The 21411-nt window shown below is 38.4% G+C and overlaps 1 protein-coding gene across 1 annotated transcript in view; it reads left to right on the top strand.

Moving 5' to 3' along the window:
• The window catches only part of tbl1xr1a (TBL1X/Y related 1a), a 59904-nt gene that overhangs the window by 12900 nt on the left and 25593 nt on the right, over positions 1-21411 (top strand). The window contains exon 2 of the mRNA XM_059340584.1: positions 6571-6636. The gene's annotated coding sequence lies outside the window, so the exon portion shown is untranslated. The remainder of the gene's footprint in view (positions 1-6570; positions 6637-21411) is intronic.

Genomic DNA, 21411 nt, shown 5'->3' with positions numbered 1-21411 from the left:
AACCATATTGTTATATGCGATATGGTCTAATTCCATATCACATTTAAAAATATATCGATATATCTTTTATATCGATATATCGCCCAGCCCTACCATCCAGTGACTATTTTTCAAAAAAGCTACTTGAGACAAATCTAGCGACTTTTTCTGGTGTTATTGGAGTCTTTTGGAGAGTCCTTCCAGCGTGTGCTGCCGTGGGCCCGTCCCAAAGCACTCACAAGCGGCCCAGTCCTCCTGCAGCAGTCTCTCCTAGCTGCAGAGATGTTAACCCCTCAGCGTTCAGTCTGCAAATGAATTGTGCATGTGCAAAGTCGCCGCTGGCTTACAGTCTGTTTTGGATCACTTTTGTCAGTTCCTAGGCCAGATAAAGGAGGAAGGTTGGAATTGTGACAGATGACACATGCAGTTCTTAACATATTTAGGGTGTTTTTTACTGTCTTTTTGACATTTTTGTTTGGTGGTATGCCGTGTGATTTTTCTAATGTAAAATATGGGAAATATATGGGTAACACTGTACTAAGTGATATGACCTATGTTTATGATGGGGCATTATTGTTGAGTTAAAAGCCTGTGGTACATAAGCTCCCCATACAGACAAGGACACAGAAACGTTTCTGTCTTGGTGTGATGTTACGGTTCCATTTGATTTGTGGTTGATGTGTCTGACATGGATTACACTTCCTCTTGTGGCAGAGAAGAGAGATGTAAGGGACAGCCAAGTAACTTGTCTTTTAGCAAAGTGAGAGTGATCGAAAATTGTTCCTGTATTTCGCCGTCATGCTTTATATTTGTTGGCAGCCCTGCTCGTTACGTCACATTATCTCCCCATACGCACACAATTCAATTAACCAGTGCTGGAGAAGAGTTGATATGATCTGTTATGAATGGCATTAATGTTAACTGTATAAGCCCTCGTAAAACACAGATGCAGAGCCTGACATTAAAGGGATGTTATGCAACTTTAAGACTGCCCCCATGATTTCGGCCAGTATTGGTATTATTTCATTTGACTGTAAGCCTTCAGAAACTGCATGAATTAGGACAATTAATGCAGTAATAGTAAGTACAGACGGAAGGCGCAGTCCGTTTCTGTATGTATCTTCAGTTGCTCACAACTCGACTTTCGTCTACGTCAAAAGGCTCTTCTTCTTCTCTCTCTGCAGCCACAAACTAGAAATGTATTAATCAGGGTTCGTACGGGTGCTTGAAATCCTTGAAAATGTTGTATTTTCAAAGTTTAAAAAGTGCTTGGATTTTGGATAAAGTGCTTGTAAATGCTTGAAATGCTTACTGTATTTATCTTGCAATCTGACTATATCCATCTATAGACTATAGATAATCACATGTTCAATGTAAAAAAATAATGAGTAGCCTATCTGAAATGAAGACCATTCCTCCTAGAAGTGTAACACACTCGCTGTTGGTATGGTTAAGTGAAATCTCCCCCTTTTAGTATGCAAGTACTCATCTAAAACATGCAATTTACAACAGACGTAAGATACTGGAAAAGCTTGAAAATGGACCATGAAAGTCCTTGAAAAATGCTTGAATTTAACCACTGAAAAAGTGTACGAACCCTGATAAATATTTTTAAGGCGGTTCCTTTGGCGATTATGAATGGGGGGGAAAAGGTCATTTATTTGATAGTGTGCACCATGTGATCCTACAATGCCGGTGTGGTCACAATTGACTCACACTCTTTCCTGAAGGCTTGACCGCCGCAGCTACCGCTTGACAGACTACAGTGGTTTTCATGCCTCGGTGTGACCAGTAGAAATACACAGTCCTGTGACAAAGCAAAAAAAAACAAACTGCAATCACACAGCGAGGCCTTTTGCTGTCTTCATAGTCTACTATGAACATAATGGTAGGTGTAGTAATGAGGTGTAGTAATGATTATACTAATGGTGACTACACTGCCAACAAATTATATAGTATTTCACCATGGGGTAGCATAAGATTGGCATGGCAATCAAAAAGGACACAAAAGTAGATATATTAAGGGCTTTGGTGGCATTATAACTTTGGATTTGCTAAATACTATGGTATAGCGTAATACCTTCATAACGCTGTCACAAACCTCAGTAAAAATAATTGTCAAATCAACTTTAGTTGCTTTTTGTATGTTCATACTAGGGTTGTCACCATACTAAAATTTTCAACTCGATACCGATACTCGGGAAAATATTCGATACTAGATACCATTTTCAATACCACCAGGATAAAAACAAAGACCCCAAAATTTAACAGAAATATTTTTGTTAACAAGAAAAATGCAACATGTAAAAATGAACAGAATCACAGGTTAAATATTTATAATAAAAAACAGTTGCAAAAAGAAATTGCAACTATGATAACAAGCTTCAGGTCTGAGGTAGTGCAAAAAATAAGGGTTGTATGGCATAGCTGCTTAATAAGATGTTGGATCGATACTTTTGAAAATGAATATTGTATCCGGATACAACGTTTTAGTATCGATACTTTTTTGAGTATCGATACTTTTAACGACCCAAGTTCATACAAAGGTAACAAATTATGTTAATCGGGAATATGATCTCATCTCATGTTTTATTAGACAAAGATATTTGCTGCTATTTGATTTTGATTTGATTTATTCGGCACAGCAACAACAATAATACAATTTATATATTCCATATACATATTGAAACAAAATAAAGACATAACAGGAAAGCCCAGAAAACCCCATGGGGATTGAATTCCTAATGTAACATAAAAATAAAAAAAGAACAAGGAACATAGAATTATACAGATCAAGAAAGTAGAAAAACAAAACAAAGGCACAACATAGCAATGAAACAAGAATTAGAATAGGTTATTGAAATAGAAATAGAAATAGAAATAAAAAAAAAAGATTTTTTAAATGATAAACGAGAAAGGTTGACTAAGTAAGGAGGAAGTGAGTTCCATGTCCTGGATCCTCCATATGTAATGCTAAACTGTGATGAGGTGGTTAGTTAGATTCAATTCAGGGTTTTGCAAAATACAATTTTATTGTCCAAATATTTAATATATTGTTGTTTTTTGATGAAAGTTGTGGTTTACACTAAACCCTAACCTTTATGGGTGGAGCACACAAGACGACCCCCAAAAACAATGATATCACCGTCTGTTGTGATGTTTCATGTGGACATCGTATAAGCCAATTTGTTAAGCATCGCCCAATCCTACAGTGTGTGAGAGCTTTTGAGAATCAGAGCCTGACAGATGCCAGGATTGTACTCAGTGTTAACCCTTTGTTACACGAGAGATGGGAAATCATAAGATTTTATTGGGACAGATGCTGGCACAAATTCTGCTTCAGATTCTTAATTGATTCACTAATTGATTTCTGATCAATTTTCTGTCCGAACACGTATTTTTACAGCAATTTATTTGTTTTTCTGTCAAAGAAAAAATCGCCTGCCTGCGTGGCGCTAATGTTTTTCTAACACGATGTGTATTTCCTGTAATGGATGTTACAACTTGGTTGGGAAAGCAGCAATTTTTCCTTGAAATTAGGCCAGGCTTTTATTTCTTCTCAGCCATGCTTCGTTGCTTCAGTTTCCAGCAGTGTATACGCATGATTTTAACTCAGAAAACGTCAGAAAACCATGCCTGCATCAACAAAAGGAATTAATAAGAGGGATGCAATTCTAATGAATCGAACAATTTGGACCTGGTTCTCCACTACAACCAGTTCTCAAACCCTGTCCCCATGTTCCACCCAGCCTCACCGACCGACCTGCAAAACAAACCAGCTTTAACACGGACTTGCACTCGTATGTTGAAACGGTTCCAATGTCAATACTTAAATGAGCTGTGCTGGGTGAAAATCAATCTGGCTGCTGTTCCAGTTCTCTAATCTCAATAAGTCAAAGAAAAAAATGCCAACTGTGCCAAGCTGAGGTGTCCTGCCTGTTCACTTAGTTGAATTGCTGCTTTTTTCTGAATCCAAAAAAGTATTTATTTACTTCTTGTGCCCCATTTAATCTACCCAGGTAGTTATACTGTTCAATCCTAAAGAACTGCAGTGCATCAGCGTTTCTTTTTGAACTTCTATTAGGCAGCAGCATCAGCATTAGGGGAAGTGTGCAGGTTGTTTATGTGAGCTTATATTAAATTAACTCATTGCGTGTAATTGATATCAGGGCCGGGACTTGATTAAAAAAATTAATCTAATTGATTGGAGGCTTTGTAATTAATTAATCGAAATTAATCGCATTTTAATCGACCTGAGAACAGTGAGAAGTAAATTTTTTCACATGGATTTTTAGTATACCATTGAATAATGACTGAATACATAAGCTTAAGCAACAAAAATATTGTTTATTTTTGTTCAAGTCCAACAGACCAGTGTAATTTTTGCCATTAAGTGTAGCAATAGCATATTTAGAAATGTAGTACATTTCAGAAATTCAGGTAGCCTATAGGTAGGTAGACCTTCTGTAAACTAGAATACTTTGTTTTTAACACAATAAAAGTAAAACACAATACTTTCAAGTACTTTCAGAACATTGGAAACCCTGACTATTAGAGGTCAGGGGTTGCTTCAGAGGCCATAACAGACTATGTTGATTTACCAACAGCTGGTATAAAAAAATCTAATGAATTTCAGCCCATCCATTGGTTTTTTGTAACTAAATGTCCCATCATCCACGGGGCCAACCAAAGCGCTCTCATCAGCTTCTTCCTTCATGATCACTGTAGTTTGTTGTTGTCTGAACTCATGAACGCTAGTTGGTGCTCCAGTATAATCGGTCCGCCTGAAACTCATCCAGTGAGAAACGTTCCGCGGTACAAAAATAAGTGCCATTAAAATGTGTCAATTTTTTAACGAGTTAATTTTTGTGTAGTTAATTAATCTTAATTAATGCGTTAAAGTCCCTGCCCTTATTAATATATATATATATTTGTGTGGCAAGTTCACCCTGAGCTCCTCCCCTGAGTGCTGTCATATGTAAGACTATGTTGGTGTTCGTCTTTCCTTGTTAAAATGGTGAAACTGATGAAGGCAGGTGTTCCATATTTCACATTGGGTCAAAGAGATGACTAGCTGCTTACAAACCTCATTCCTGTTGTGCCAGGGCCGTGTCCACCAGCAAGCCTTCAGCAACACTCAACAATTCAGCTCTTCTATGGCCACACCCAGTTACTCCTGCTTCCTTTGTGGTAACATTATCTCTACTTTTGCACTGCAGCCTCTGCCACAGCTTTGATGGCACTGTGGAGAGAGGCAGGAGGGAGGGAAAGACAGACAAAAATCAAGGGAAAGGATGACTAAAAGGAAAGAGGCAGAGAAGGAATCAAGGTCAGGGGGAATAGGAAAGGAAGCAGCGAGCCAAGAAAAGGAGCCTGGAACTGCTCAGTGCACTTCTCAGTATTATGCAATCCAGCAACACTGTAACTTCACCTCTGTGTGCAGCCTAAATAACTCAAGAAATTAATCACGGGATCACAAAAAGTGTGGCTCTACAAATGTAGTGTAGGGTTGCAGGGTTTTTGTGAGCATTACTTTACATCTCATGTTTCTTTCATGATGCCTATCTGCTGTAAATGCAGGCAGTGAACATGCTATGATGGTGGTTGTTGTCTCCCTCTGTCCTCACACTGAAGAGGTGAACCATTGTTCAGACTTCTGAATGAGAGTCAGTCACATGGTTAGACCATTCAGTCCCCATGTACTGCTGGCTGAAGCTTCATGTGGATTATATTACATCCTCAGGATTTTCACTGGTGTAAAAACTGCAAAAACTGACAAATTGTTGCTGCCTGCCCCATTAAGTGGCATATGCATTGAATCTGCTTTAAAGGTGACCTGTGGAGTAACACAGGAACATTGCTCTCTAGCACCACTAGAGATCTCTAAAGGATATAGTCTAAATATCCTGCATCATTTGGCTTCGTGGAGATAAAAATACCAAATATGAGATAAATTTCAGATTGTTTCCAAGTATAGTATAAACAGCCTTGGGTTTGACATTATGGCTGTTGCCATCTTGGTTTTTTGGAGAAGTGACCACATTTGGACAAGAGGGTAAAGTTATCAGATAGCACTTGGCAGCTTGGTTAGACAGGTGCAAAATGAACCGCAGACTCCATAGAGTCTGTAAGTACAACCAAATGCCAAACAAGACATTTTTAGGCAACTTAATGTACATTTAACTTTCTTGAACTGAAAACACACTGAAAGCGTCAAATAACCAAACAGGACAGCACTTTGGTAGTGACTTCATAAGGTAGCCAGGTCAAAAGCATACCCTGTTTTATCTGACAAATAAATCATATTTAAAATTTGTTTTCTACCATAAATTAACTTTCCAGTGGCCTTTGAAGATTCATGACATGCTTTTGTCTGTTGCATTGTCTCATACAGTGACGTACCATAGAAACTCTTTGAAACATGGCTTGTGTTCGGGTAACATTTGAATACATGATAGCATCTTTTAATGGCATGATGTGACGTTTGTTTTGGGATGCAACAGCTCTGCAGATTCATAAAATACTTTGGTTTCCTGTCATGTAACCTGATTGAGGAGCCTCTAACTGAGTCTCCTACCCTTGTTCCTGCAGGTTCTGAGCCCATGGTCCAAGGCCCTGACTGAACTTACTGGTGGGGCATACAGACTTACTACTGTGGTGAGTGAACTTTAAATGTTTCCTCCTGCCTATTCTCTTCTCATGGGTCATGGAGAGTTCTAGCCTAAATATGAAATACCTATAACTCTTGGGGCAATATTGATTTAGTGGTTTGACCTTTCACAATAATGGTCTTAACTGTTGCTTGATATGTGTTGAATTTTTGTATAGTTTCATACTAAATAATCACTCTCAAACATCATTGACCCACTAGAAGTGTGTGCTGGTGTGTGTATCTGCAGAGAATGTGTATCTCTTGCTCACTGGTTCATTGTGAGAGCCCAAATATGAACGCTGCCACTCCAGTCAGACATTATGAATGAATTCACCGGCTTGCCGCTAGCAACTGTTGATTTGGCTCGTCTCACTATGTAAAGTGCTTGTAGCTAAGGGAGCTGTGTAGCTCAGATTTGTGAAGTGTTTGAGTCTGCAGAGACACAGTGGCGTTGTTAGTGCCACTGTTTCCCTCCATTCAGTTCAAACCTTATGGCCAGGGCACCCTTCTTGCAAGCTAGCTAGCACAGTCTGTTTACAGCTTATGACATGATGAATGATATTTTGACTGGCAGGTGGGCATGGCAAATAAGATATCGATTTGACGTATCAGGATTTCCGCTATATTCATTTAGTAGTGGCGGCCCGATACGCTAAGCCTGACGGAAATAACGCCTACAAAATAAAAGCAACACATGTAGCTTTCAAAAAGAGAGCACATGGATGTGTTAACAGATTATCCACCACATTATTTACAAGAAGACTGTCAAAATATGATGCCTTAAATAAAATATAGAAGAACCCTTACTCTCCTTGCAACAATTAGTTAAAATATTCAATGATTAAGATGGAATAGTGGCATTAGAATGTGCAAGAGGTCACCAAATTGAGGCTTTAGGGCAAAAATTTTCACTGGAGGAGCATGCAACCGGACCCCCTTACTTTGTTCAGGTTCCCTCGTCATAGTCTCATAATCTTGTGGGAAACACTAGAGCCTGTTTTGCAGTTGAGTGTCATTTTAATAGTTTTTTTTTTAAATTGTTGATATTTAGAAGCGGGGGACATCCAGGGTACAAATTATCCTATATCCCCGCTGTTGAAAAAAATCCTAGAGGAAACACTGTATATTAATGTAAATTATATTTTATAAACTACACAATAATAATAATTCATTCTTGTTGAGCTTGACAGAAAGTTTAAAAGCTTAATTTTTTTTCCCATTAAGAAGAACTGCGCACTCTTCCTGTTTTGATCCAGCAGATTTCCTGTGAACTCTCCCCAGCAGCGCACAATGCAGGGTAGAAGCCATCATTCTCCATGGCGATGGACGTGTTTACGCTCGGATAGCCGAGGACTTTTCTGCCTGACTTAGTGACATTGTTCATTTTGGTTCTGTGGTGGAAGCGAGATGCTTTGCTGTGACAGCCGTGCTACAGCTACCACCCATTTTGGCAGCAGGCTGTGTTAATGTCAGGTCAGCCTTATTGTAAGGCTTTTTGTTTTGCTCACTGTAGAGCCCTCAGCCCTGCTTGTTTATTTCATTCATGATGCTATAACTCACCACTGTGGTACTTAGTCATCCAGTGTGCTATTTACATAAATGGCCTGGGAGCACTGGGGCATGATTCTCATTTTCATAACAGTCAGCAAGAGAAACTAAGAATCAAGTTATTTTTGCATGTAGCATAGGAAACAAATCTATTGTGGTATGAATCTGTAACAGATTGATAAAATAGTTCAGGAACAAGTGATCATATTGGCTTCAAATGTTTGTGTTGCTGTGTGGGGGAGTAGCTCTGTACTGACCAATTACTGACTTTGAATCAGAGCTCTGCGGGCGAGGACTTAAAGACAAACAACACATCAATTTGTTTTTGCCCCGTAGAAACCTTTCAACCTTCCCCCAACTCCTTTTATTTATGCACGTAAAATGTTTTTCATGACCTCAGGAGCAAGACGAAATGACATTTTCGGATGTGTGTTGTTGTTGTTTTTATTCATGCAGTGTTGTGGAGAAGAGAGAGGAGAAAGAAGTCTTTGTTTTGGAGTGATTCAGCTCTCAGTATTGATTCAGTGCAGCAGTTTGTCTAGAAATTAGCCTGTGTGCTACGCCTCTTCCAGTGTGCCCCCATTCTCAAAATACACCACAAATATTTCAGACGCTTCTCCACTGTGTCCTAAAGGAAGCTAAAAATTCCACACCACTTGCAGAGGGTTTGTCCCTGGGTAACCTTGGTGCTCAGAACCTCTTTAGTCCAAGAGGAGGAGAATCAGAGAGGAATGAAAAGACGGAAAGCGAGAGTTAAATACAGATCGGGCCTGGGTGGTAGGGCATGACTTTAGGTTTGGTGCTGTTTTTTTGTCCACATCCCTTTTAGAGGTACAGAATTAAGCTGTCAACCAAAACCGTCCACTGCCAAAAATACGCTCCAAGACTGATCTCTTACGATCTCAGCTCTCGTACAAATTGTATCCTTCATACTTTAATTTAAATATTTGAATAAATTAAAGTCAAGTTAGATTTTTCAGTCTTGAGAACAGAGTATACAGCAAAGTAGGGCTGGGCTATACGGACCAAAACTCATATCCCAATATTTTTTAGGCCAAATAGCAATATATTATATATATTGGTATTTTTAACAAAATGTGCAAAGTGTTTAGTTTTAACTCAATGCCACAAGTATTCATCATCAACCTGTTTTTTTAAAGACTATCAAATTCAGAACCTTTGACCTTTTAAAGCAATTTGCTTGCGGCATGTTTTGCAAACTACGTCGTGTTGCTCTTCATCTGCAATCCAAGATACCTCCAAATTACTGAACCATTGTTTTTTTTTCTTGAGAACTAGCTCTTGCGTTTTATCAACCAGCACCGTTTCCTCCATGTTTTGTGGAAAAGTTTGTTGTGTTTGTTGAGTCTTCTTGTAATTGTGATCTTGAGCAATCTTGTGAATCCAGTTGCTTGTCAAGGTAACTTGATTTGCTTAGACATGAAGAGGAGAGTGGAGGTGAAAATAGAGAGGAGGCATCCCATTTATATAACCTGTGACATTTGAAATGAGGGGCATCAGGATTGTCCAAATCCACGATTCCATTAGACAAATTCTGACTTCAAGGTCAGAATTTGATTAAATATTGAATTTAAAAACATTTTTTCAGCACTGATTGCTATGCTAGACGAAAGCTCAACAGATGATTGGTTTTATACCCGGACATTTACATTTTCAAATTCTTCTATTAAAGAGTATCGAGTGTGTTATGACAGCCATTTATTTTCTTGAATGTACCACCAAGGCCATATTGTCAGTTTCATTCTATAATGAAAACTGAAGTCTCTTTTTAATCGTTTTTTTTGATTGAGGAATTGTAAAAACCCCTACTTGAATGTGTTGTACTCAGGAACCTTTAAGCTTCTGCTTTGAAAGAATTTTAGTTTTATTATTCTGGGTCTTTTGTTTTTAACTTTCGTGAAGCAGTTATCTTTGTTACGGAATTTATATTTAAATGTGATGAAGTGCGGTCTGGTTATTTTGAACCATTTCTCAGTAGAATTTACAAAACTATCACTGTATCGTGATGTATACAGTTGCTGCGATATGAAATTATTAGGCCCGGGACTCAATTACAAAAATTAATCAAATTAATTAGAGGCTTTGTAATTAATTCATCCAAATCAATCGCATTTTAATCGCATATAAATATTTGACCTGAGAACAGTGAGAAGTAATTTTTTTCACATGGATTTTTATTATACCATTGAATAATGACTGAATACATAAGCTTAAGCAACAAAAATATTGTTTATTTTTGTTCAAGTCCAACAGACCAGTGCAATTTTTGCCATTAAGTGTAGCAATAGCTTATTTAGCATTTAGCATATAGCTTGCACACAACCATGCTCTTATCGACGCTTCCATACGTTGGTTTTTAGTAACTAAATGTCCCATCATCCACGGGGCCAACCAAAGCGTCTCATCAGCTTCTTCCTTCATGTTCACTGTGGTTTGTTGTTGTCTGAACTCATGAACGCTAGTTGGTGCTCCAGTATAATCGGTCCGCCTGAAACTCATCCAGTGAGAAACGTTCCGTTGTGCAAAAATAAGTGCGATTTGCGTCAATTTTTTTACGCGTTCATTTTTGTGTAATTAATTAACGCGTTAAAGTCCCGGCCCTAGAAATTATATATATTGTGATTTTGACTATATCGCTCACCCCTGCTGCGAGTTAAATAGGCTGTTAAAAAGACTCTTTGATGGGCAGGACTGTTTGAAGCAAGTTTTTTTTTTTTTTTTTTTTTTTTTTAAAAAGGGGCCAAGTTGAACATTTTCTTCTAACAGGCTGAATGTATCAAGAGACTGAAGCTTCAATTGCTCTAGTTGCACAGTGCAGACCTCCCACCCAACCTCTGAGGGCCGTTTTGTAAGTTAATTGTTTACAGACTGTCCACTTTACAGAGCTTGTACAGGACACATTTGCTTTTTTATGAACAATGCTTTAAGTATATTTGTTATCTATAAAAATTGTGTGGCGTGCTGTCAGTTCATGGAGTTCATCACATCTTATTCTACATAACATTCCATCCTCATTCACACCTCCCTGCGGTCACCTAATACCCCTGGCTGTCAATAAACTGGCTCATCCTGTTTGTCTGTCGCAGTGCCTCCTGCTTGAAATAGATGCTCGCCAGGCTCTTAGGTAAGGGAATGTGGATTAACAGCTTACTACAATAAAAACACTCCCAACAACTGAAAACTAAGCTTTAATCTGGGATGTCGTGACAATGTAAAACTTAGCATTGGAGATGTTGCACTTATAGATCAATGTTGCACTTAGATAGGGTTGTCAAAAGTATCGATACTCAAAAAAGTATCGATACTAAAACGTTGTATCCGGATACGATACTCATTTTCAAAAGTATCTATGAAAAGTGTTATTTTCTCTCTTGAAGTCCCAGAATGAAGCAAAGAAAAGTCGACTTATCAAGCTTGCCTAATATTGTGCACAGCTTAAAAAATATTGTTCTAATTGTTATTGTTTATTGTATTTATTTTTTTTTTGCACTACCTCAGACCTGCAGCTTGTTATCATAGTTGCAGTTTCTTTTTGCACAAATGTTTTTGATTATAAATATTTAACCTGTGGTTCTGTTCATTTTTACATGTTGCATTTTTCTTGTTGTTAAAAATATTTCTGTTAAATTTTGGGGTCTTTGTTTTTATCCTTGTGGTATCGAAAATGGTATCGAGTATCGAATATTTCGCTGAGTATCGGTATCGAGTTGAAAATCTTAGTATCGTGACAACCCTACACTTAGATCAGTCAAAAATATTAAAATGACATTGTTCTTGATGTTCTTTAGGTCATTGCATCATGATTTACAGCATGAGGATTATATATCCCAGTGCAGGAACCGTGACTTGTTCCTGCAACAGACTTTACCTTCTAAAGAGATTCTTAAAGTGATTTTGACTTTAGCGAGGTCTCCTAATCCGAGCCAGCACGTCAGCTCACAGTGAGATAACCACCGTTGATTCAGTGGCCCTCACTGACCTGCTGCATTCAGATGGACACGAGCCGCCTAGAGCAGGTTTAGCTGCCCATCAAGCGAGGCTAGCTGGCAAGGCCTACATGCTACCATCTGTCACCGACAGACAGCTAGCCCTGCTGACCTCACGTAGGCCATGTGAGGCAGAGCTGGGCTTGCCAATGCAATCTGTCACTTCAAAAGACCAGTAACCCTGGAGAGGGGGAGGGGAGATCCACATGCAGGCGGGAGTTCACAATTCACACAACTGCACAGTGGAGTAAAAAAACAAAAAGACTTGATTGGTTTACAGTGCTGTCATTGAGTAACGAGGCTCAAATCTAGAACTTGTAATTTATATGTTTTATATACATATATGTACGAGTTTGAATTGGGACTTAAAGATAATAACAAAAACAAAAAATATTGATTTGGTTCATTTAATGTTTTTTTTCCAGTCAGGTGTACAATCTGAAACCCGTTGGATTTTATGCAAACACGTTCTGGCAAATTAAAAGTAGCCAACATCAGTAACCTGCAAAGATGGCATTACATTCATCTTGTATTACATTAGTAATAAGCAGTATGACAACGTCATTAACACAATATTATGTTTGAAAAACGGACTATGACACATTGTAAACTAGACATGGGGCTGGGCGATATATCAATATAAAAGATATATCTATATATTTTAAATGTGATATGGAATTAGACCATATCGCATATCAATATAGTTCAAATTGTGCACTGTGATCCTTGCTCCAGGCAAGCTGCAGCTTTTATTTAAGATATTTTTTTATTGAAATGTACACTTTATGGAGCTTTGATTTAAAAAAAAAAAAGAAGAAAAAAAAAGCTACTCCTGTTATACAGTATTTATGTTCACTTAAATAAACGGTTTCAATAAAACTACTTGTAACATGTCATATTTGACTTTAACTTTGACTGAACATTTGCTCTCACTTTGTGATAAAAATATTGGGATATATACCGTATATCGATATTCAGCCTAAATATTTCAGGATATGACTTTTGGTCCATATCGCCCAGCCCTAACTAGACATTTCATGTTTTTTTGGGTGATGGGATATTGCAGAGTTGGTCTCAAAGAAAACTATAATACGGCACCAATTAGTCATCATTTTGGATTTGACGTGGACCACCACCAAGTGGACTGGAGTCGCTTCACATCCATGGGCTCTCTGCCTTGTTTTTCTTTGTGTTTCACTTCCTTTGTCCCTCTCATCTGCTATAATCAGCCATTATCTTTTGCTTAATGGGGCACTCCTCTTACGTGATTAGTCGTCTAATTGGTAGTTTAGTTGTCTCAAGAAATCTGGGTGGGCTAAGACTGAGTCATTTTTAATGCTGAGTGAGTTTCCGAGAAACCCATGAGCAGCACAGTCATCAACTAATCGATTAGTCAAACAAAGATGTATGACTACACACCCCCAGTTTCCTTTTTATTCTCTTGTAGTTTTCAACCCCAGCAGAGATTGACTCAAGTGATGTCACTTGAGGACATTAATCAGACATTAACACACAGCTCCCTCTAGAGCAGGGGTCTCAAACTCCTGGAGGCAGTATCAAAATGACCAAAAAAAGACACTAAATTACTAAAAAATGACACAAAATGACCCCAGAAAGACACAAAATGACCCAAAAAAAGACACAAATGACAGAAAACAACTAAATTACTTAAAAAAGCAAAAAAATGACCAAAAAAGACACAGAATTACCAGAAAAGACACATTATTTGAAAAAGACACAAAATGACCCCAAAAAGACAAAAAAATACTAAAGAAGACACAAAATTATGTAAAAAAGACAAAATTACCAAAAAAATAATTAAAGGGGCCTTCCACACACAACACGGTAAAGTGCCATTCATATAAAACTCACATTAAACTTTCATATCAAGGTGGGGGCCGCAATTGGCCACGCTTGGAGTTCCCCAAAGATTAATATCAACAACCATGCTCCTTCACAAATGAGTAACAGTGCTATATTTTGTTCCATGTTTTGCACATATGCAGTTCTTTTGTCAGGATTGCAGCTGCAGGCTGACAGTAAACCATCTCTAGCGTTAGTTCACTGCGTATTTCGCCGGTTTGTTGCACGTCGGGCAGGACTATTGGATGTCTTTTACAATGAGAGACTAAGAAAAATACCAGATTGCTTTTTATTACCCCATCCCCCACTGCCTAAATGTCTTTCTGCTGCTTTCCTGAGAATAGGCCCACACCTTCAGGTCTCAGACAGATCCTTTAAATAGGAATGAGCCCCATTTTCACCTGCAGAGTAGAATCAGAGCAGCAGCCATCACAGCTTGGGCCTTCCTTACGTACTGATGCAGCACAGTTTTCAAAGAACATGAAACCTACATGGTGGATATTATTATCACAGACCTCGAGGGACGAAGTGAGACGCATCAGCGTGGAGCGACAGTTTGTGAGTTTCCTCTGCTATTTTCAGTCTGAGTTTCAGGGTATGCACCTGTCATTTAAATACAAACAACCTGTACGTTTTACATAATCCTGTTCAGCTGTTGTCCAGTACATTAACATTAAAATAGAAGAGCAGCTCACATGCTACCACAGAGTATATTTAACTGTTTGTGCCATTCAGTCTCTGAATGTGATGTACCAATTAAGGTTGTCGTATCAATACTTTTTCAATATCAGATGTTTAAATTATGTGATATCCACATTTGATAGTATCAATAGTGGCCAAGCGAGTAAAGAAAATTGATCGACATGGATAAAACAAAGGAGAATAAAATCAGCTGTGTGTTGGCACATGTTCTGTAATCTTTTCCGTACCAGCACTGTTCGCAGATTGGCAATTTAAGAAAATAACAAGTATACACCGTACTTTATTTTGCTTTTTGCCAAGTATTTTTTAAAATTACAACTCTATTGGAATGCAACAACAGCTCAGCTTTTACCACTCTGTTAACCAAAATGTCCCATAGTTATTGTTAAGCCAGATGCACGAACCGAAGAGGAATTAATTGGATTTCTTTTTGATTTGTTTAGCTGTCTTTCTGGCGTGAGGTGCACTAGCTGACCACCCATGCAACCAAAAACTATTGTTAGCTACACCTACTCTATGGGTGACCGCCCATTGTTCCGACCAGGCCTGGGCGATATGGACCACAACTCATATCCAGGTGGCAATATACGATATTTATATTGATATTTTTAACAAAACGTGCAAAGTGTTTAGTTTTAACTCAACATCACAAGTAATCATCTTCAACCTGGATGGAAAGCGAGAGTTTAATACAGATTGGGCCTGGCTGGGAGAGCATGACTTTAGGTTTGATGCTGTTTTTTTTTTGTCCACATCCCTGTTAGAGGTAGAGAATTAAGCTGTCAACCAAAACCGTCCACTGCCAAAAATACGCCCCAACACTTATCTCTTATGATCTCAGCTCTCGTACGAATTGTATCCTTCATATTTTAATTTAAATATTTGAATTAATTCAAAGTCAAATTACATTTTTCAGTCCTGAGAACAGAGTATACAGCAAAGTAGGGCTGGGCGATACAGACCAAAAGTCATATCCCAATATTTTTTAGGCTGAATAGCGATATATTATATATATTGTTTAGTTTTAACTCAATGCCACAAGTATTAATCATCAACCGTTTTTTTTAAGACTTTATCAAATTGAGAACCTTCCACCTTTTGAAGCAATTTGAAAACATGATTTTCAGACGATCCGAAAATCCGGGAGTAAATGGCCGAAACAAAGTTAAGGAAAAATCAAAAGATATTATGTATTGGTATGATGGCATTGTCTCAACTACATATCTCTTTCGAAAATATATCGGTATTACTTGTAATACAGATTTACCGCCCAGCCCTAGTTCTGATATCCTACTGGTCCAACATGTAGATATATGGATCAGATGGCCCAAAATACTCCAAAAATGCACACTGGAGTTCAGTGACTGGTTTGGTGCAACAACACTGTGATTAAGGAATGGTTAGATTTAGTTACAAAAAAACCCTTGGTCGGGGTTAGAGAAAGATCACTTTTTTGGACTATTGAGCGGTACGCAACGATGCAAATTACAAAAAAGACACAAAATTACAAAAAAGACAAATTGACCAAAAAATACACAGAATTACCCCCAAAAAAGACACAAACTGACGGTATTATAACATCTACAGCCAGCCTGGCACCTCAACATCTACATTTTACCAACTTCAAGCCTAGTTTTGAGTTTCTCTAGCTAGACTAGCTTTCAATTCTCCTGAGATATTTCTTTGGTGTCAAGCCTCTCATTTGCACTTGGCTCCCCACTGCATTCTGACAAAATCATATTAATAAATGCTCATTATTACTTATTTGTAATGTTGGTAGGCTAGTTTAACTAATTTAGTAGGCTGTTACATCTTCATTGTCAGGCTCAAAATTAGCTTAGCGGCTCCGTTCCAACATTATTTCTCTTTTTTTGTCCAACAATGGCTCTTTTGTGACTAAAGGTTGCCGACCCTTGTACTAGCTCATTTTATTTCAATAGTTCTCCAGGCATTGCTCAATTAGTAGCGTCATTATGCATAGCTTTTACTTTGCTGATGAATAATTTCTTGTTCTTTACCTCCCAAACAAAAACATTACTTACCCACCCAGATTGAACTGTAATTTTACGCTTTTATCTTGGCAGCGATATAACAGACATGTTATAACAAGTTATAACATCATGTAACGTTGGCTAAAGATCAAAGTTCCCAACTCTGGCAGGGATGTTGCTGTATGAAAAATACCACATTGGGTGCTGTATGTGGGTCACATGTGCATAAGACTTGCAGTTTGCATATAAATCTTTGTTTTGTTCAATGAATTGTATTTAAGTTTAAAATTCTGCTGTTGTGACAATCTTTAGGACAAATAACTCTAAAGTGACTTGTTTAGATTATACAGTATGTCAGCAGGGAACATAAGCTTGTAAAGCCCAGCATGTATACTTTTTTTCAAGAAGTAAATAGCAGGGGGCGTCATGCATGTTCATTGCAGAATTTATTTATCCATTGAGACGGCTCAACATAAAAATCCAGTATAATATATAAGCCTATAATTGGTGTATGTAATCCATGTGGAGGCAGTAAAAACAAGCGCCCCTCGTCCACTGCAGACATGAGTCGTGCATATTATCACATCTGTTGCTAAGAAGAACACTTGATTGATATCAAGTTAAATGTGTTGCGACAGCAAGTCGCACATTACCGCATATTGATAAGGTGTTATGTTTTTATCACACCTCTTTGAGTGAGCTAAAGCCTTTGATTGGATGTGTCATTAGCCTGTATTGAGGTTAATGAATTATGCATGCAGGTTGATAACCAAAGGCAAATATGATTTACTTAGTGATATTGATTTCATATTGTGAGGGACAGAACCTCCCTCAGTCTCATCAATATGCAGTATTGCTTCCTCTGTAAGGCGTCACAATTAGGAAACTGGGTGCATGTATTTAATTGTCTTGTCCTGATTGATAGTCTTCGTGGGTCTCTCTCTCTCTCTTTCTCTTCCTCTTTCGCCGAGCTGTGACGTGATTTAAGATTTACTGTACAGGCCAGTTTGTCACTGGCAGCAGTCACAAGGGGAGAGAGAGAGAGCAAGAGAGAGAGAGGAGAAATGCAGAGACAGAGATTCCCTTCTCCTCTCCCATCCCCCCTCTGTTCTCCCACACTGTCAACACAGAGGATCCTGGCTGCAGATGGTGGCTCCACAGCGCCACTGCAGTGGGATGGCGTTGGAGGGAAGTGCAGCTTTGTGTTTACAAACCTGTGGTCGTCCCCGGGCATTGCTGCTGCTGCTGTCACATGGGATTCGAGCAGAGGGTCTTAGTGATCTGTGACTCAACAGTCTGCAGGTTTTTATTGCAACCAAACACAACAGCTTTTCCTTTTTACTTCCATGTTGTTTGATGTATTTTCATCAAAGCTGCTGCTGTTTAATTCAAATAAATTCCTGCATGTTTCATATGTACTCTGCACACACCACAAAAGACAAATAAAATGACAGAAATTTGACATTTTTAACCTAACATATAGAGCAGGAATGGGCAAGTGGAGGCCCAGGGGCCGCATACGTCCCGCACCTTCACTTGAAGTGGCCCTCAGTACAACTACATGCATTTGAGCATTTTTTTGAGCAAATCTTAAAAGTGCAGTGTAAAAATGCATAAAATTACTTCTTGCAATTAATGTTGGTCTGCTGTTCTTGCATTGAAAAAAAAAAAGAAATCACAGTAAGTGGATATTTTTTATTTGCTTCAAATCTTTTGTATTCCTATTCACACTGTTATACATGCATTTGCATTAAATATGTTAAGTTACTGCACTGTAAACATATTTAAAATTGCAGTTTCATTGTGGCCCCCTCCAGCCTTTAAGTTGCCCATCCCTGATATAGAGTAATGTTATATTTCTGCGATTCCTTCTGCCTCTATGGATTATTGCTCCCAAAACAACACAATTTGTGACTGTATGCAGTTTCAGTATGATTTAGCAGGGCAGTCAAACAGGTTGAAGTAATGTCACTCTGTCTCTGTTTGACTGTTTGAAGATGACTAGCTATTCAAACACACATTAAAATGTACAAATTTGGCACCTCCCAGCTGTACAATCAAAATAGCACTTTGGAAGATTCTAACACACGCTGCTACACTCACCGCTGTGCCTGAATGCATCCTGATTGGACAGCGATAGAGAACTGAAGCTGCTGCTCTGCTAATGTGCTGCTTTTGCTATGCAGGCTGTGCAGACACAGTGTCAATCAATGGGCCTAAAAGATGCATGTCAGTGTAGCGTGGAGGCAGTTGCTTTAAATTACAGTACACAACTGTACATTTATTAGGTGATTTACAAGCTACAGGCACATGGTACTAGTGTGTATTGACCTTTGAGCTGGTAATCTGGCATCCCAGATAGATAGAAGGATAATGTGACAGAGTGAGAAAGGTTGTGTCTGTCAGTGAGAATGAGAGCTTGGTAATAGGGGTGGGCGATATGGCCCTAAAAGAATATCACGATATTGCAGGCTATTTTTGCAATAACGATATTCTTGACAATGTTAGGGAATACTTAAAAAGATATAGAAAATGTTTTTTTTAGTCTTTATAAATAAATATCTAAAATGTAGTTTGAAGTGCAAATCTCAACAGTTGCCAAATACAAAAAAAAATACTCTTGACTCTTGAGTATGAGCAAATAATTAAAAAAAAAACATTTCGGGGGTTCGGAGGCATATTTTAATGAAATTTTGTAAAGGAGAATAAAGATTCTTGTATGTTTTATATAAGGAATTTTATTTTGACAGGCTTCTTGTAAAATATGTGGTGGATTCTCTTAACACACTGTGCTCTTATTTTGAAAGCTGCACATGTTTAGCAACAGGGAGGAAGTAGCTTTTGTGATCAAAACAACTTTAATTGTTAGCTAATGTTGCTCGCGGCTAACGAACGGCATAATGCCGTTAATGCCTGGTGACAGACACTCAACCGTACACCACTACATCAAGAAGTAGGAACGTTGCCAGTATCACGATATGCATTTTTTTTTAACCATATAAAAATATACCGATATTATCGTGAACGATACAATATGGCACATCCCTACTTGGTAACACTTTCTTGTTGCATGGTTTTCCCTGTGAAGGTATTGTTTAACAGGTATTCATCTAGAAAAAATTCACAAGTTGAATTTCATGGCTCTCTGACTGTCTTTTTCTCGATTGGGTTTTAGACACGAGTACAGTACGAGTAAGAGGAATACTACAGAGCTTAGATCAAGTTTAAGTGTCAGTGCAGTGGAAAAAAAACAGCTTTTGTATCAATTTCAGAGGAGAGTTTCTGTGTCAATGTTGCTTCAGAGCTAAGTCAGCAGGAAACATTTTATTTCTGGAGGTACTTGTAATGTGTTTGGCCAAATGCTGAACATGGACGTTTAACCAACTGTAAGGCAATGTGGCCAGTGTTTTTTAAAGTTAAAGTGGAGTTTACACTGAGCAGAAAATTCAAAAAATCTGTACCATATAAAGCAGAGCTATTCACACGGTTTTGTATGTGTGCCAATTAACCAAAAAAACTGCAGTGGACGGCTGTTCTTTCTCCATTACAGGATGGAGAGATTAAAAAGATCCTTCGCTGTCTCATTCTTCAATAATTTCCAGAAGAGCTAACAGACTAACTGAATTTCCCCTTGGGGATAAATAAAGTCATTTTTATTCAATTTATTTAGATTTGAATTAAATGTTGATTCAACTTCACGGCCATTCTTATGATATTATATTGGACTGTATCATATTTAAATGGATGTTAATAATACACCTTTTTTGGATGGATGATTGAAAATAATAAACACAAAATTAAGTTCATGGTCACATAAAGATCTTTAGAGATCTCTTTTCAAGCCAATCTCTTTTTTTTTTTTCAAATTGACTTGCACTGAACAAATTCTTAAAGACTTTGTTCTTTGCCTGCCGAGATATTTTCAACAGGCTCTCACATTTCTACCCTAAACACACACGAAGCACAGTGTGGCACGGTTATTAGAGGGCTGAAATGTATGCAGTATGGAACTGTTGGAAGTGAAAGCACCCTGACAGCTGCATATGATTTAATAATAGGTCTAATTTCAAGTGCAGTATGTCTGCAGTGCCAGTGGTTCATGGGGCGGTGGTAACGGCTCATTTCAACATCACAAAATGCTACCACTTAGCATGGAGCTACTTGAGCTGCAGTTACTTCTGTTACTTGTATTCTTTCGTCTACTTGCCGTGGATCTGACCCACAGAACAATCTGTTAGCTGACAGTTGTCTCTATGGAGACAGGCACAGATCAGAGTCGCTGAGCCAACATGGCAGAGAACAACATCACCTCTTCCCCGACTGTCTTGGCCACCGTCTCCTGGGTCATGAACGGGATCCCTAAACAGCTCAGACATGGCAGCCCTATTCTCAAGTGAAAGTGATGCAACTGGCTCTTGTGTGGAGTCTGCTTCTGCTGCTGTTTTAGCTCGGCTATGCCAGGGTCGGAAAAAGTGTCCGTGGTCACAGGAGCAGACACACTGGCTCTCTTATTTTACACAACGCCATGTGCATTGTGTAACGGTATCCTGTTGGCTGTTGCAGTGAACAGTTTCCCCTCAGGTTATCATGAAAGATTAATCTCATCTTCTCTAATTACCTGCGGAAGGTAAATAACATGATAGCATGTCTGTGTGCAATCTACACTGTG

This window comes from Centropristis striata, chromosome 9, assembly GCF_030273125.1.
Source record: "Centropristis striata isolate RG_2023a ecotype Rhode Island chromosome 9, C.striata_1.0, whole genome shotgun sequence".
Lineage (NCBI taxonomy): Eukaryota > Metazoa > Chordata > Actinopteri > Perciformes > Serranidae > Centropristis > Centropristis striata.
Note: the sequence above shows the minus strand (reverse complement) of the source record. Positions and strands in the feature narration are given on the sequence as shown.